Here is an 18,383-nt window from a genome sequence, read left to right on the forward strand (position 1 = left end):
AACAACAGACATAATGATGCACAAATTAAGACAGTTTAGTCACTAAACCATGCACTCAGTGAGACACATTTAACCACTCACTCATACAGTCAGTCATGCACCTACTAAATCCTTCATCCAGACACTTATACATCTACTCATTCTTAAATATGTAAGACATATTTTAACTTTACAGAAAAATACAGTCACTGGATGTTGTCATCAGTGATGTCATCAGTGATGTCATTTGAGATGTCATCAGTGATGTCATCAGTGATGTCATTTGAGATGTCATCAGTGATGTCATCAGTGATGTCATCAGTGATGTCACTGACCATGTCATGAATGATGTAATATGTGACATGATCAGCAGTGGATTGCGGGTGCGCGATATATAGTTAGTACAACTAACTATATATGGAATTTCATTGGTTTTGTGTGAGTAAAATAAGGTTTTTTAAATGCTAATTCCTAACTATATATGGTGTATAACCTATGGTTTTTTCAGTGAATTTTCAAGGTTTTGTAAATGCTAATTCCTAACTATATATGGTCTATAACCTATGGTTTTTTCAGTGAATTTCATTGGTTTTTTAAAAGCTAATATCTATAGCTGTAAAATGTATTCTTCTTTAAATCCAAAAATATATTTTATATGTTTATTAATAATTTTTTTTAAATATTTTTTTTGTTTCGCTCCCGGTCCGCGAACCGGAAAGCTTTCCGTTAGCTCAAATTGATGCCGCGACCCGGTCCGCGAACCGGTAAGAAATCAACATAGTGACGGTATCGCGTTGCCGCGTAATGCGTCTTATGACGTACTGCGTTAGCGCACCTGGAAGTGCCCCGGGGCGCGGACCGAGGCGCGAAACGCAGCTCCCCGAAAGCGATCCGCGGCGCGAAAGCGCGACGTATCGCGTTGCCGCGTAATGCGTCTTGTGACGTACCGCGTTAGCGCACCCGGAAGTGCCCCGGGGCATGACCGAGGCGCGAAGCGCAGCGACCCGGAAGCTATCCGGGGCGCGGACCGGAGCGCGTAACGTAAGCATAACAGGTCATGTGACTTGTTAATAACACTTTTCATTGGTTCATTTCACTTTTGGTTTCATAATCATGTAAGGCTAGGTCAGGTGACCTAAAAATAACACTTTTCATTGGTTGAGAAGTATTGTTTTTCCCAAATGATGAAAACCCCTCCTTCTTTCCTCACTCTGACTTTCATCATTGTGAGAGGAAGACCTTTATTACTATATCAGAAATGGCTTCAGTAGTTGCTTCAGCTGGTGCACCACCACCACCACCTCCACCTCCTCATGGGAAGAGAGGACCACCTCCCCAGGTCATGACCAACACTGAGGAGGAAGAGGAAGAAATGGAGGAAGAGGAGGGAGAAGAACCACAGTTCTTAGAAGAGGTGCCCCGGGTTTCCCATAAGAAAGCCAGTTTCATCTGGCAGTTTTATTCGATCCCTCCTGGCCAAAAAAAAGTGAATGCGAGGTATGTCACCTGCCTCATCTGCAAAGAACAATTATCCAGAGGGACGGATAAGAAATATAGTTATGGGAACCATACTATGCACAGGCACATGACCAGGAAGCATCCACTCAATTATAGCCGGGCGGAAATACGGGATTTGCAGGAAAATCCAAGATCAACTCCTGTGGCCAGATCAAGAATATCAATTTCATTGACACCAGCAGAGGCACGGGAAACTGTGCCAAACATACAAGAAAATTTTGGCCACATGATACACACTTGTATGCACTGTCGTGCGTTGTTAGCATGTGGCAATATGAGCATAAATGCTATCAACCTGGCTTATGAACATCATAATTGCCCTAACCGCCCCCAGTAATTTTTTTTTTGCTCCTGTTGAGCCCTTTTCAATGCCTGTTTTTTGTTGTTTCCCCCCCCCCCAAAAAAAACCAAAAAAAATATAAAATCGTTTAAAAAAATACAAAAAAAATATAAAACAACAAAAATATATAAAAAAAAGTTCTTTTCAGAACTACCTTCCCTTTCAAAAAAAATTGCTAGAATGTTTAGCACTCTGGCAAGCTCTTTTTCTTTTGGTTCGCTTCCCGGTTAGCTTCCCGGTACGCGGACCGGGAGCTAACCCAAAATTTTTTATTTTTTTTAAAAAGAGTAAGTATAAGGAAAGTAAACAGAGAGTGATGTTAAAAGAAAGACAGCTATAGGGAGTAAAGAAGAGATACTGTTTAATAGATCTATTTACCGAAGAAAAGACGGAAGAGGGTATAATTGTGAAAAACAAAATAGATAACGAAGTGAAAGAAAAAAAAAGAGAGTATAACATTAACAAAGAAGAGTTTCTTGGAGAATGTGAGTGAATGTTCAAAATAAGATTAAAACATGAGGAATAACAGAGAGAAAAAATAGAAAACAGAAAACAAAAAATAACAGAAAAAGATTAATTGAAACAGCAAAGAAATGTAAGTAACATAGAGCCATATCATCAACATAGGCAATACAAGTTTTGCAGCTTTTATTGGCAGAAATGTGTCGCTAAAGCTGCTTTTGCGGCAGAAAACTGCCGCTAAAACCACTTTTGCACCAGTTTTCTGCCAATAAAAAGAGCAATAATTTTATTGGCTGTGTTCATAATATGCCCCTTAGTGTGCTTCAACTACACAGAGAAAGCATTATGAACAAATAGTGATACAGTGATCAGTCAAAGACACTAAGAGTAATAGAGACGGAGTGAGTGAACAAGAGTGAGGAACTATGAGAAGAGAGGGACTGACAAAAAGAGTGGAAGGAGTTGAGTAAGTAGGTAATAGAGAAAAGAATGAGGGAAGTAGCAAAGGCAGGAAACTGAGGGTTAAAGAAATGAAGCTGTGGAACTAATAGTAGGTGAATGTGATAGAAATGTAACGAAAAGAGTACAAAACATTTACCTTATAATTGTCGTTAAATTACTCACTTTTTGTTTTTATACTTTCAATCTGTGAAAGAGAGAACAAACATTTGAAAAATATTAAAACATGTATTTAAAAATTACAAAAGACAAGGGAAAAGATTGAAGGACAAACAGTTTTTCAACAACTTTGACACTTACAGAAGCTTCTGCTTCTCCAGGCCCCCTACACAGTCCTAAAGATATACATTTTAAACTAACAGTATCTTGATGCAGATGAAGTGAGGCCTATCTTAAAACATGGTGCATCTTTTGCATTGCTGTTGTCTCAGAAAAGTGTCGCAAGACACTAAAATTTTAAATAATTGCTTCAGGATGCCAATAAGATGTCTCCTATCCAGAGGTTTGTTTGAGGTGAGGCCTACTCAGGGTTGCAGATGAAATTTCGAGTTGTTGAAGAGAATAGAGGACATAATATATGTGAAGGTCTACCAATGAAGTGAGTCATGTCCACTGCACTCTTGAACAAAGTCCAAACCTCCTATGTTTCCCTGGACAGACCTAAACTTGATCTGCACAATGTGATTCGTAATGATAGGAAACACAGGTGATGTAAATGAAATACGTGCAATTTATTTTGCTCATTTCACAATCACATCACTTGTGTTTCCTTTGCTTAGGTATCTCATTGTGCAGATGTAGTCTAGCATATGAAAGAATACGCAGAAGCGCAGCACTGCATGCAACAACTTTGACACTTACAGAAGCCTCACCTTCTCCATGCCTCCTACACAGTTCTACATATACATCATAAATGCAAACAGTACAGAATTAATTATACATGTTAAATGGTTTATTTTTGCTGTTCTCAGAATGTATCAAAATTCACTAAAAACAGTGACTTGAAGGTATTCATCATATAACAGCGGGGAAAAAAACCACAATCAAAATGATTGTGTTTAAAAAACCCATACAACATAACAAATCAGAATTCAGAACTCCTTAAAGTTAACTTACTTTCCATGACGTCAAAGGATGTCCTATGAACAGCTTACACTCTGTTGTGCTGTTATTACTTTCAGCCCGCCACTTTCTGAAAGAAAATCTCCATCGTTTTTAAAAACATGTTACATGCAATAAATGACTTCTTGCTCTCTACCACAAGTTTCCACAAGGCCAAATCTTGTCAGAGCCATTTATAACTCTTGGATTTCTTGTAAGCCAATCCCATCATTTGGCATTTCTGCAACTTTCAGAATTAAAATGTTGAAGATCATTTTCACAATCCAGGAATAGTAATATCTTCCCCTTCTTGCTCAGTCATGTTCTACATTTCCTATGACACTGATACTGCTTACTATGAAGCAGACTTACACTAACTCTATGACTACTACAATTATTTAATTCTCTACATCACTTTCAATCACAAAGCAATGTAAAACAGTAGACAGCATTGCAGACTTACATTCCCTCTACTCTATGTTTTGATTGGCTGCTTCAATTAGCTTATAAAAAGAAATAGTTTTTCTGAACTCATTCAAAGTGCACTTATTTCTCCATGACGTCCAGTCTTATGGTTAGAAGTTATGTCTCTGAACTACACTTATCCTCAAGGCCAAATTGTGTAGGAGCCATTAGAACTTCTTGAAATTCCACAGAGCACATCCCGAGATTATTTCCCTAAAATTTTGGTTTTAAAAACACCAGGTAAGAGTTTTTAAGGTCATACGGCAATTTTTTTTTGAAAATTAAAACAGAATCGTTGCAGAATGACCAGCCATTTCTAGACTTTAAATAAGCTGTGTAATGTCCTGATGTTATTGAAGGGCCGTCATGATATATAATTGCTGCAGTTACAAAAGTCCTTCCTGATATTGACAACTGCAAAGCTACAAAATTTTTAATTAAAGTTGTCAATTTTGTTCCATCAGGCCTACATCGTTGGAACATTAAAATGACATACTGGCCATATGTTCGTATAAATAATGTGGACATCATTTCAGATTTACATTGGCTACACTCCATGTTGTGATCAGCTGCTTTTACTAGCTTATTAAAGGAGACTGATTTACTGTCTGGCAAAGTTAAATATATAAATCTTTCTGAGTCTACACTAGTAGTACTTGATACCATACAGTTCTCGCAGTCATGCTGCCATTGATAAGAAAGCCCAAACAGCTGATCTACATCTACACCTTCAGCATGCAATACATCAAGCATATACATTAAAAACTCCTGACAATCTTGCTGAATATTTTGAGAGAATTGTGTTTGGCCTGAACATCTGTCTAACAGATTTCGAATTTCAGACACACTTTCTATGTTTGTTCTATCAGTGCTACATTTCTCTAACACAGAATTTAACAAACTGCAAAATCTTTGATCAGAATTGACCACAATCTCTTCTTTTACATTTTCTAGAGAAAACAAAACATTAACCACTACATTAGCATAGCAGTTGACACCAGAACTGTTTTCAAATTGAAAACCAACAACATCTTCAACAGAATCCTTTTTGTTTCTGCTTGTAATTTTAGGTTCATCGACTTTTCGTCTTTTTGCTACAACCTCCCCAGTATTGGTCACATTTCTTCGTTTCCGGCCTACCACACGTTTCTCAAACAAAGGATACTGAGGCAAATGTGGCGCATACTCTCTTCTTAACCTATTGTATTCCTTAACACAATCTAGATCCGCACAAATGTTTGTGACATCACACTCAATCAAGTACAATCCCGATAAAGTTCTAACTCGTGACAATGCCACATATGCCATACCCTCCTTGAACACAGAACTGCCAATATTCACCAATGCACAGTCTACACTTAAACCTTGCGATTTATGGATTGTCACCGCATATGCCAAGCAAACAGGAAACTGCTTACGGCGAACATATAAGTCTTTTACAAGCAAAAATCTAGCAGAGCAACGACCAATTAGCTGTACTTCCTCAATGCCATCAAATTTAATTTTTAAAAATTCAATTCCATCTCTATTTCTGTATTTTACAAAATCAACAACATTACCCATTGATCCATTTACCAGACCTCTTTCAACATGTAAATTCCTTCTTAAAATTATACGGCAGTTCAAGCACACATTCAGAGTCTTTTCAAAACCTGCAGTTTTAGATATACTCTTCTCTAATGAATCCAATTTTGTTTTCAGATTCTCAGACAAAATAATTGTTGATCCCATATGCTCTACTCTGTCAATAGCTTCCAGTTTCACAATCTCTTGCTTTTCTAAATGCAACATTTTGTTGTTGAATTTGGCACATTCTGCAAGAGTTGGCATCAAACATATTCCAGATTTCTTATCAGTAATTTTCTGAAAAATATTCTCAGGCACAACATCTTGTTCTGGATATAAATTTGACAGTAATCGTGCATGTAAAGCTTCTTTCCCATGCTCGGTCACTTTTCCAATTCTAACATCTTGTAGAATAGTCTTGTAAACTTCATCCTTCGCCTGACGCATATTTTCATGCAGTTCAGCATAATTGAAGTTTAACCATATATTGACGTTGCCAATGCTGCCTAGGCACTTCCTGGTATCTTCATGCGTGAGCATTTTGAACACAGGTTGCCCTTTCACTGGTGTCAGCTGCAAAAGATCTCCGAAAACAATGATGTGTTTGCCACCAAATAACACATCATACTCTGTTTTGAGAACTTCTTGCATTCTCAAATGCACAAAGGCAAGCATGACATTGGACACCATGCTTACTTCGTCAATGATAAGAAGTTTCATTTTCCTCAAGATTCTTGAAACTTCAAAACAAGCATCTCCAGATAGCTTGTGATATTGTAATTTGTTGTCATGCTCCACTGGCAGCATCAGTAAACGATGTAAAGTAATCCCTTTAATGTTATGTGCTGCCAGTCCAGTTGGAGCGGTGACAACACAAGACAGCGATGACTCTGTCCTTTCCTGCAAATAGCATGAAATTGCTTTAATGAGGAAACTTTTTCCAGTTCCCGCTTCTCCACTCACGTACAGTCGGACAGGCTTCAACGACGTACATGAGCACTCTTTCTTGTCATGACTTAATCCATGATCAATTTTCATGGTAACTTCGTCATATATTTTCCTCTGCTCAACGTTGAGTTGTCTTTCCAACTCTTCTAAGTTAACCGCATCCTCCTGAGCATGTGCCATGGCTCTTTCCACTTCATTCATGGCAGTGGCAGCTTCATTTTCGATAACAGGTCCTCCTAGTGGATCCTGACTCAATGAAGCAGAACTCTGACTGTCCTGAGAACTGTCTCTGGCAATCTCGGCTGCAATCGTTGCTTCCTGCTCAATTTCCGCATTCAACATTTCTACATATTTGGGAAAAGCAGGACATTCTATGGTCTCCTTGGCGGCATTGAAAGAGTCTTCGTAACAGAGGAAATCTCCAAGCAGTTCCTCTTCTGCACGCCAAGGCTTGAAAAGTTGCAAAAGTGCTAAATAGAAAAACTCCTTTTTTTCAGGAGATTCGCCACTCAATTTTCGATGGTTTACCAAGTGGCATTTTCTTTGCTTGACCAGACATCCCTCACTTCCTATTACAGCATACACTCCTTTCTCAGTATCTTCTTTGATGTTCCTCTTGAATATGTAATTTTGAAGAACCTCATACAGACAAACATTGTCGAGGTGACTGCTTCTATTTGGATAATATGTATCCAACATGTTGGTCTTCAAAATGTCGGTACTGTTTGGCTCCTTTTCCGCCAAATACTCAATTTCCCGCACAGGTTTCAGAACTCGATTACGCGTTGCAGCAAGACCAAGACTCGCCCAAACGATACTCCTGGACTTGGCATAGAGACTTGCTGAAGACAACCGGTCAGAGCATTCGTAAGCTCCAATTTCTCGATGCGACAACATCTTCAGACTGAAACTGTACAACTTCTTGCTGAGGCTCTTTTCATGGGAAATGTCCTCCCACATATCCTTCAATTCTGTCTTCTCTTTTTTGGTGATGTAAGACATCACATACCGAGCCACAGCCATACAGTTATCAGCCACAAACTGTATATCCATGTTAGCATTCCACATGGACAAAATCACCGGGTTGTAGTCGTTGATGTACTTGGACTCTTCGTTCCTCTTCAAATTGTATGTGTTTTTAGGTGATTTCTTCATGACATTATGTCGCAGCGAAGACATCAAACTGTTTACTCTTCCTTTAGAAATCACAGGTCGTGGAAAGCCGAAACGACATTTGGTGTAGAACTTGTCCTTGTTTCGGAATTTACGACGGCAGTACTTTCCACATCGATGGCTTTGGAAACGCAGAACTTTTTCTCTTAGGCTTTTCTTCTCCTTTGCGTTTGGAACAGCACACGTAGAATACTGTTGGATGAAACTCATCACTGAGTCTTCTGGATCCGTTCCAAATTTAGGTGCATCCTTGATCCACAGCAACATATGTATATGAGGAGCACCTCTTGCTTGGTACTCCTTTCTCCAGAAGAAATCCAACACCTCTCCAAGAGGTGGATTCTTCTTATTCATGATGAAAGACATCATAGCTTCAAATCTATGATTGAAGTACCTACATACATTGACTGGATCCAAAGAGCACAGTTCTCCGGGTGTCTTGAATTCGATGTTATCTACGTTAGCATTTGCCTCTCGTAGAAATTCAAGTAAGTCTTCCCAGCCATACTCGGCACAGCTCAGAGTGAGGAACCATGTGGGAGTACCTAAGTTCCTCAGCATACATTTTAAATCACCATGACGACGGTACCAGTACTCATTAGTACCACGCTGACACGCCATGAGATTAATCAGGTGAGAATCCAAAATACTGTCTTGGACATTGACTTTATCCATAAAGTCACTTGCCGAGATGTTTTGCATGTGTATACCACTTTTCAAGATGTGGTTCACTGCATATGACAGTCCAGACAGATCGCTTTCAAACAGGAGATGAAACAAATAAGGAATGCATTGTCGAAACCTAGCATCTCCTGCATACAATCGCAAAGTCCGGTATTCAGAAGCAGGAATTTGATGAGGTCGCTCATCATATCTTCCTCCCTGACCTGTTGGAAAAAGCTGTGGGAAACACCGAGCTTCCAAACTTTCCTCCCAAACACTAATGGGACTCCCTTTGGCTTGTTTCATTTGAAACAACTCAATAGCATTCCCCATGACTTCCTTGGAATGCAAAGGATGAACACTATAATGTTCATATATTTCTTCACTAGTAGAGGGTTCTACTTTCTCAATTTGACCAGCACACAAATCGCTATCCTCTTCCTCACTTACTTCCTCTTCTGCAACATATACATTCTTATAGTATTTATTATTTTTTTTCAAATACAATGTTGCCTTTTTAACTTTCCTAACATCTACTAAATCTTGCCATATTTTCTTATTCTTTGTCGGAACCCCATTAACTAAGATAACCAGAGGTTCCTCTTCCACTTTTTCTACTCCAATTGTGTTAATGTTTTTCTTCAAATCTAGAGGCAAATAAACAACTCTTCCCTTTAATCCTCTCTGTAAATCTGATGGAGGCAATTTCCCTGTCTTTGGCTCAATTCTTACAATAGCCTGAAAGGGATGGATACTTTGAATCAAAATAGATTCATAAGTATTTAAATCCTTCAATTCAGAAGGAATCTCAACCAATTCCAGATTATTATGAACTGCTCTAGCAGGCATCTGGTTTTGATTTAATTTGCAACAACAATAAGTACACACACGTTGATCCAATCCCAAATCAAAACAATTTTCTACCATCAAGTATGTTGCAAAATCCTTCCATTCACTATTATTTTCCCTTTCACTTTTTGCATATAAATCCACTAACTTAGTCTGATTCTTATAATAAGTGCGTCGACAACACACACAAGTGAAATTTGGCCTCTCACTTGATTTGACCTGAAATGTGACAATTTCCCTCTGGAAATTATCTGTACTGGAAACCTGTACACTATCTTCCACATTACCCGCTTCTTCTTGGTCAATTTCAGCATTCTCCTCTTTACTTCCAAAGTAACAAAACTCAATTTCTTCACATATATTCTTCACATCTATTTCGGAACCATGCAAAAGAGCAGCGCATAATTGTTTAAGCATAATTGCTGGACTCTTAGCATAATACAACATTCTAACTAATTTCCTCACTTTATTATGATGCACTGCTAGCATCCTGAAATGATGAAAAACACTCTGGCATACTCTCCTGGAAAGACAAGCCAGTGAATGACCATGCAAACCTGTCACTTCTCTCACTCTGCAAGGATCTAATTCTTGCAACAACCTTATTTTCTGCTTCAAACTTTTCTTATTAAATGACCGTACAAAATCACAAAGCAAATTGATGGAATCCTGTCGCACACTACAAATACTACTACACTTCCAGGTGTACACAGGACCCTTAGCACGTCTTCCTAAAACCTCATTACCTAACACCTCTTCTGCCTCTGTTGTCACAAGTTTTTCTTTTTCAACTGGACAACCATCTTTCACTTCATAAGCACGACCACTGGTGTCAACTGCATGCACCAAATCATTATCCTGGAAATAACTCTCCTCATTAAAAAATGCCTCACAGCTTGAACTATGAATCCATTCTCCAGAAAAAACTTCACAAAAATTACTACGATTAACTATTCTCTTCCATCTACTATTTCTTTTGAAATCATAAATTGCCTTGTTTAGCTTCCTAATTCTATTGATTATCAAAATAAATAACTTACGTTTAATTTCAAATGCCTGATCAATAACTTTCTCAACTTTTTTTTTTCTCTTATAAAAAACCACTTTCTGTTGACCTTTCTTAATATTTTTTAACAAATTGCCAATTATCCTGTTGCGGAACATTCGTTTACGAATGTCCCTAAACTGTTGTTTCCTTCTACTATCATGCACAGAGTTATCTCTTGCTCTAGCAGTAACATTTTTGATTGGCCTTTCCTTTCCATTTGAATTGCTTCTCTTTTTATGGACTGAAACATTTTCTGTAGTAATATTTTTTTTACTACACATATTTCTTATGAATGTTTTTGTACTCTTACCCGGTGCTTTCTTCGTGACTTGACAAATCTTTTTGTTAGAGGACTGCTGCTTCTTTTGATTCACCTGCTGTCTTTGACGTTTTGCAGCCTTTCTCTCTCTTTCTTTCGTTGGCATGGTGAAATGTTGAAATGATCTGCAGTTGAATCTGTGGTAAAATATATTAAAAAATGTTATTAACCACTATTACCAAACAGTAAATCAATAACAGTGATCAAAAACGTAACACACTACTTGACATTTTAAATAGAAGATTTTTTAGTCCTTGGCAAATTTACAATACAGAAATAGCAGAAAAGAAATGGAATTTATATTCATGTTACCTGTGCTATTTTATATGTGAATCTGATCTAATTTTATGAGCATATTTTAATATTTTATTGAAGACACTACACATAACCTGTTTTTGAAGGTGTCTTTATTTTTAAATTAAACGGTTTACACTTTTACTTTTTATTTATTATAAATTTTAAAAATAAATGTTTATAGTTCCATAGGCTCAAGCAGGTCAGCTTCCCACCCTATGTCATATAATTCGGACAAATCTGCATCCTCATCACGCTCTTCTTCATCCTCAGGATTTAAATCATCCAAGGGATCAACATCCACTGATGTTTCAATTACAAGTTCAATGATGAGGTCAAAATCAACTGATTGCAGATTGTCGCTCATGTTGATGTTGTCTTTATCTTTAAAGAAAGATAACAACAATGAGATGTTGCAGAGTAAGAGACAAATCTCAGAGATTATAATAGTAAAATTGTTTAACAAGAGTAACATTTTGCAGCTATTATTTAGCCATGTCCAGCGATGCTGAGTAGGTGAAGCCTATGTCTAATTTTTCAGTGAACAGGACTCATCTCTTCTTAACCTTGGATAAGCCTCACCAACTCTGTGTCCCCTGCACATACTTAAATCTAAAGGGGCAGATTTATGTTAAATGGCACATCCCCAGGCATGCACCAGTTAACGTGCACCGCTGCTCTGCCACCCATGGTGTGCCGTATTTACAATCAGATAGGAGAAAGATGCGTCAAAACCTTGCGCCTGCTTTAAGCAGGCATAGGTCTTGACGCAACATTGTGGAGATGGGGCACCCCTGAGCCTTGCTTGAGCTGCATCGCACTTGCGATACAACTCCAGCAATCACTACCTTTACAGCACAGATACGTCACGCATCTGTGCCATTTTTGCCCCATGATGCCCCGCATTGTAAATGCAGCACACCATGGGTGGCGGAACAGCGGCGCAGGATGACTGGCACATCCCTGGTGATGCGCCAGTCATCATAAATCTATCCCTAAGCTTCTTATCTTGTTACAGATGAACCGCCATATGTACCATCAAACTATTTTGCATTTCCTAAATAGCGAATTTTAAGGAATAAATAGCAATTCTTTACCAATCCTAATTTGCAATGAGCAAATTGCTAATTGCAAATTACCCATTCATTTCCATGGGCTAGGAGGCTCATAGGAATGAAGGTACAATTTGCGATTAGCAATTAGCTCATCGCAAATTAGGAATTTTTCCAAGGGTGCAGGGGTGTCTCAAGAACACCCTGCTGCACCCCTGAAAAAGAAATTTGGGGGCATATGGCGCACATACATGCCCTAAGGGCATGTATTGGCGTCATATGGCACCTTTTGTTTTTTAAAAAAAAATGCTTTTTGAAAAGAATTCGCAAATTACCACCAACTAGAAGTTGGTGGTAGTTTCCAAATCCTTAATGTCATTTTTTACATATTTTTAGTTTGATACATTGCATTTAAGGAATCGCAAAATTTGCAAATCCTTCAGTGCAATCGCAAAATAAGGAATAGCAAATTTTGCTATTCCTTATTTTGCATCAAACTTGTTTGATACATACCATTTGTCTAATTAGCATTCGCAAAGGCTGAAATTTGCAGAATTTTGATCTTTGCGAATGGTAATTAGCTTGATACATATGACCCCAAGTTGGCCTGTCTTGCAACATGGTGCATCTTTTGCATCACTGCTGCATCGGTTTCATGTGGCACGTTTTTTTTACAACATGACACATCTGCCTAAATGCATCAATTTGTAATTTTTTCGCCTCATAGCAAATCTTTTGCACTGCCACTGCATCATAAAAGTGACGCACAGTGGCGCAAAAGAGACATACACCTATCATAAATCTGTCTCTACCATTTTAAATGATTAATCCAGGATGACGATAAGGTGTGGCCTATCCAGAGGTTTGTTTATGGTGAGGCCTACTCACGATTGCAGATTAAAGTTACGCTTGATAAAGAATACAGAGGAGATAATACATGTAAAGGCCTACCAATGAAGTAAGTAATGTCCACTTTATTGCGCCAGTCATCATAAATGTATCCCTAAGCTTCTTATCTTGTTACAGATGAACCGCCATATGTACCATCAAACTATTTTACATTTCCTAAATAGCGAATTTTAAGGAATAAATAGCAATTCTTTACCATTCCTAATTTGCAATGAGCAAATTGCTAATTGCAAATTACCCATTCATTTCCATGGGCTAGGAGGCTCATAGGAATGAAGGTTTAATTTGCGATTAGCAATTAGCTCATCACAAATTAGGAATTTTTCCAAGGGTGCAGGGGTGTCTCAAGAACACCCTGCTGCACCCCTGAAAAAGAAATTTGGGGGCATATGGCGCACATACATGCCCTAAGGGCATGTATTGGCGTCATATGGCACCTTTTGTTTTTTGGAAAAAAAGCTTTTTGAAAAGAATTCACAAATTACCACCAACTAGAAGTTGGTGGTAGTTTCCAAATCCTTAATGTCATTTTTTACATATTTTTTGTTTGATACATTGCATTTAAGGAATCGCAAAATTTGCAAATCCTTCAGTGCAATCGCAAAATAAAGAATAGCAAATTTTGAATTAAGGACATTTCCACATGTGCAGTGTTTTCAAATTATGATTTGAAAATCGTTTTTGGGGAAAAGGAATGGTTTGCAAAATTATGACAAGGACATAATGGTGTATGCTTCTCTATAAGGCATTTCACTGTCTCTGATGTCATTTTTCCCATATTACATTATAAGACCTTTCCCCATGGAGCACATTCCTTGTAAATATGCTCCCACCTGTGCATGGTGAATTTAGATTTTGACTGTTTGAGTCACATAGCCATGTTAAAAGTTACCCAAAAAAATTGCAAACGCTTTAAAAAAACACATTCATGTGTCTTTAGGACATTTTAAGTCATTTCCCCGTGGACAGTGTTTTGTAAGTGGTGCAAAAGAGGCATACACCTATCATAAATCTGTCCCTAGCATTTTAAATGATTAATTCATGATGACGATAAGGTGTGGCCTATCCAGAGGTTTGTTTAAGGTGAGGCCTACTCAGGATTGCAGATTAAAGTTACGCTTGATGAAGAATACAGAGGACATAATACATGTAAAGCTCTACCAATGAAGTAAGTGATGTCCACTTCATTGCGCCAGTCATCATAAATGTATCCCTAAGCTTCTTATCTTGTTAGACATCAACCGCCATATGTACCATCAAACTATTTTGCATTTCCTAAATAGCGAATTTTAAGGAATAAATAGCGATTCTTTACCATTCCAAATTTGCGATGAGCAAATTGCTAATTGCAAATTACCCATTCATTTCCATGGGCCAGGATACCCATATGAATGAAGGTGCAATTTGCGATTAGCAATTAGCTCATCGCAAATTAGGAATTTTTCCAAAGGTGCAGGGGTGTCTCAAGAACACCCTGCTGCACCCCTGAAAAAGAAATTTGGGGGCATAGGGCGCACATAAATTTTAACAACATTCCTTTACCTCAAAAACGATTTTCAATTCATAATTTGAAAACACTGCCCACAGGGAAATTACTTAAAATGTCCTTAAGACACATGAAAGTGTTTTTTGATTGCCTTTCCAGCATGGTTGGGTCACTTTTAACATGGCTATGTAACACAAACATTTAAAATCTAAATTTGCCATGCACAGGTGGGAGCATATTTACAAGCAATTTGCGCCACAGCGAAAGGTCTTACATTAAAATGGGAAAAATAACATCAGGGACAGTCAATTGCCTTATAAAGAAGCATACACCATTATGTCCTTGTCATAAATTTAAAAACAATTCCTTTTCCCCAAAAACGATTTTCAAATCATAATTTCAAAAAACTGCACATGGGAAAATTACTTAAAATGTCCTTAAGACACATAAAAGCGTTTTTTGATTGCCTTTGCAGCATGTTTGTATCACTTTTAACATGGCTATGTAACACAAACATTCAAAATCTAAATTTTCCATGCACAGGTGGGAGCATATTTACAAGCAATTTGCGCCACATAATTCATAATTTTCTCCTTAAAGCACACTATTCTCTATCTAAATTAAAGAAATATTTTCTCACCTTAGCAAATACTTTGAGTTTGAAAACAGTCTCAGAAACACACCAATTTGTCTTCAGCAGAGCAAAAGGTATGCACTCCAGAGTCTGCAGCTATCAAAAGCACAGAAATGCTGTAATTCTTCACACATATCTCTCATGTCACCCAATCAAAACTCTTCCCTCACTTTTTTTCAAATGAAAACCCTTCCCCCCTCTGCCATTTCATGCCTTTTCTGCATGGCAACCACCTCTTGGAAGACGTCTGGTGTTTGCAAGTTCACACAACAATGTTGCAATTGAACTCTGAACTCTCAGTGCACCTGCATATCCAGTGCATTCTTTCATTTAATGATTTTTTATTGACCATTCAAAATACATCTTTCAAATAACTCATCCATGCACCCTAACTTTCTGTTTTCAGCAATCAAAATCCACCAATCACTGTTACTGCTTCATGAACACAGAAACTCCACAGTTTTTTTCATTTTAAACTCTCATTTTTTCAACTGCCATTTCATTGCCACACTTCATCTGACTGCAGGAGAACCTTCTCTCACCATGTTTTCTGTCTGGATTGTTGGACATAGTTATATCCACTGGGCTCACAGGTATGCTGAGAACAGAAAATTACCTAACCTCAATTTACAAGATGTGGAAATTAAGTGGTTTGGCCACAGAGGATTAAAATGTCACCAATTGATACCATTGGTGAAAACCTTTATGCATTTGCCCAAACCTGACCTGTTAATTGTGCACTGTGGAGGTAATGATTTGGGCACTTTGACTGGGGTAGGTCTGGAAATGCTTTTAAAGGACACCTTTGAGCAATTAATTGCACTTTTTCCTCAGACTGCCTTGGTATATTCAAATATATGCCAAAGACAGAAATGGAGGTGGTCAAACCAATTTTGTCCACAAATTGAGAAGTCGAGGAAGCATGTAAACAAATCTGTTTCAGCTTACATGAGAGACCATGGAATGGGCTCCATGTACAACAATAACTTGCGTTACTACATGCAAGATATCTACAGAGGAGATGGAGTTCACTTCTCAGATGAGGGCAACAGAATTTTCACTCTGAATTTAAGACTGTGCATTGGTACCTACTTATAAGTACCTAAATGTACCATAAACCCAAAAGCTCTTCTCAGAGCTACCCTACATCTGATCACTCACAATTATTATTTTACTCTAACTTTTTTCACTAATTTTCAACAAAGTACGCTCCCCGGGGCACTACCCGGTACGCGAACCGGGAGCTAACCTCGCGAAATTTTTAAAAAAAATGGGTTTTTTTCACACATATAAGCCTCCTCAGCCACCCTCACAAAACCTAGGGGGTCAAGATAAGTCTACCGTGCCCCCTTCTACCCATTCTGAACATTATTTGCCCTCCATTTTGTATCTTAATTCGACCGAAACACAAAATGGTGGACTCCCGTAACGCTTAAGGTTCGCGAACCAGGGCGCTCAACGGTTCGCGTACCGGGTCGCTCCCTGGGAAGCGCACCATCAAAAAAGGTGGGAAAGTAGTTTACAGAAAAGCCACTGGAGACAATTTCACCAAATATAGATTAGCTTATACTACATACCAATCCCTACCATTTTCACAAATTTGATTGTAATTCCATTTAGCCATTTAGCCTGTAGACCTCTCTAAATACCCTGAGGTAAATTACTTCTCAAAACACATCTGAAGTGTTGGAATTGACAACCAATTAAAATGTTACTTTCATTTTCTACTTTTTTTACCTGACATTTGATTCGTTATGTACCTGAATATATATAAAAGAAGAGAATGAAACACAGCCATTTTGACTACTACTTCCTGGTGTACATTTCAATTGGATTTTCACTAATCACTTCAACTTCTTTCTAAAGGTAAGTTGTTATTTTAAAAACTGAACTATATTGTGCACTATCAGTTAATATGGTAAACTTTTTCTGATAGTTATATACTATCCCTCTGTAGTAGTTATAGATTTAGATAGACTTCTCTGTTATAGTTATGGATGGAGTTAGGCTTCTCTTTTATAATTATGAATTTACTTACGTTAAATCACATACACTTTTTTATATTCCTACTTCCACTCTGATACTATACACTGCCCAAAGATAAATTCTCTGTTAAAAAATGCCTATCTAAAATTAATCCCAACAGTGCCCTATCTCTACTAATATATATTTTTTTTATCCAAATTTCAGGCAACATGGAAGGCGAACAGAAAGTTTCATTTCAAATTGTCCTGCAACAGAGCAGCCAAGAATTAATTGATCCAAATTATATAGAATTTATGGATGAAACTTGGGACCAAGAACTACTGCAATGTGTGCAAGCAGTGGATGACCTCCTTCAAAATGAGGACATTTTACACCCTCATAGATTACAAGCTATGTTCAATGAAAATGACGACATTTCAGACAGTGAAATGTTAGAAATGTTATTAAATTTTGAAACACAATCACAATAATAAATAATTGCTTGAAAAATAAAAAAAATAAAAAATAATCAACAAAACCAACAATCAATTAACATACAGTATTTGAAAAGTCTATCATTCATTTTTCATTGCAGTACGCTGCCCAGAACGCTTCCCGGTTCGCGGACCGGGCGCTACCCACGCAAAAAAACAAAAAAAAAATAATTTTTTTTTTGCCCCGCGGGGCCCTTTTAAAACCTCCACATTAAACCTAGGGGGTCAGGGAGGATCTAGTATGCCCCCTTATGGTTATTTCCCCCTTTGTTTTGGCCTCCTCTTGTCTCTCAATCCTACCGAGAGACAAGATGGCGGCCGCTCCGGACTGTTTAGAATGTTGACAGACACCGGAGAACCAATCAGCTTCGCTACGCGAAGTTCCGGTACGCGTAAGGTCCGCGAACCGAGGCGCTGCCCGGTCCGCTGTTACAGATATATATCTTTTTTTAAACGTTAATTTCTCAAAATCCACTGGAGCACATATATTGAGACCTACAAAAGGCACATCGGGCTACCAGTCCCTACAATTTTGCCAAGTTTCGTGCAAATCCATTCAGCCGTTCAGGCTAAAAGTGAGGCCAACCGCCCTATGGAAAACTCAATGTTAAAAACACGTTTTGGGACCCCCTTTTTTCTCGACCCCCCCTGGACGAACC

This window comes from Lissotriton helveticus, chromosome 10 (genome assembly GCF_964261635.1).
Source record: "Lissotriton helveticus chromosome 10, aLisHel1.1, whole genome shotgun sequence".
NCBI classification, from domain to species: domain Eukaryota; kingdom Metazoa; phylum Chordata; class Amphibia; order Caudata; family Salamandridae; genus Lissotriton; species Lissotriton helveticus.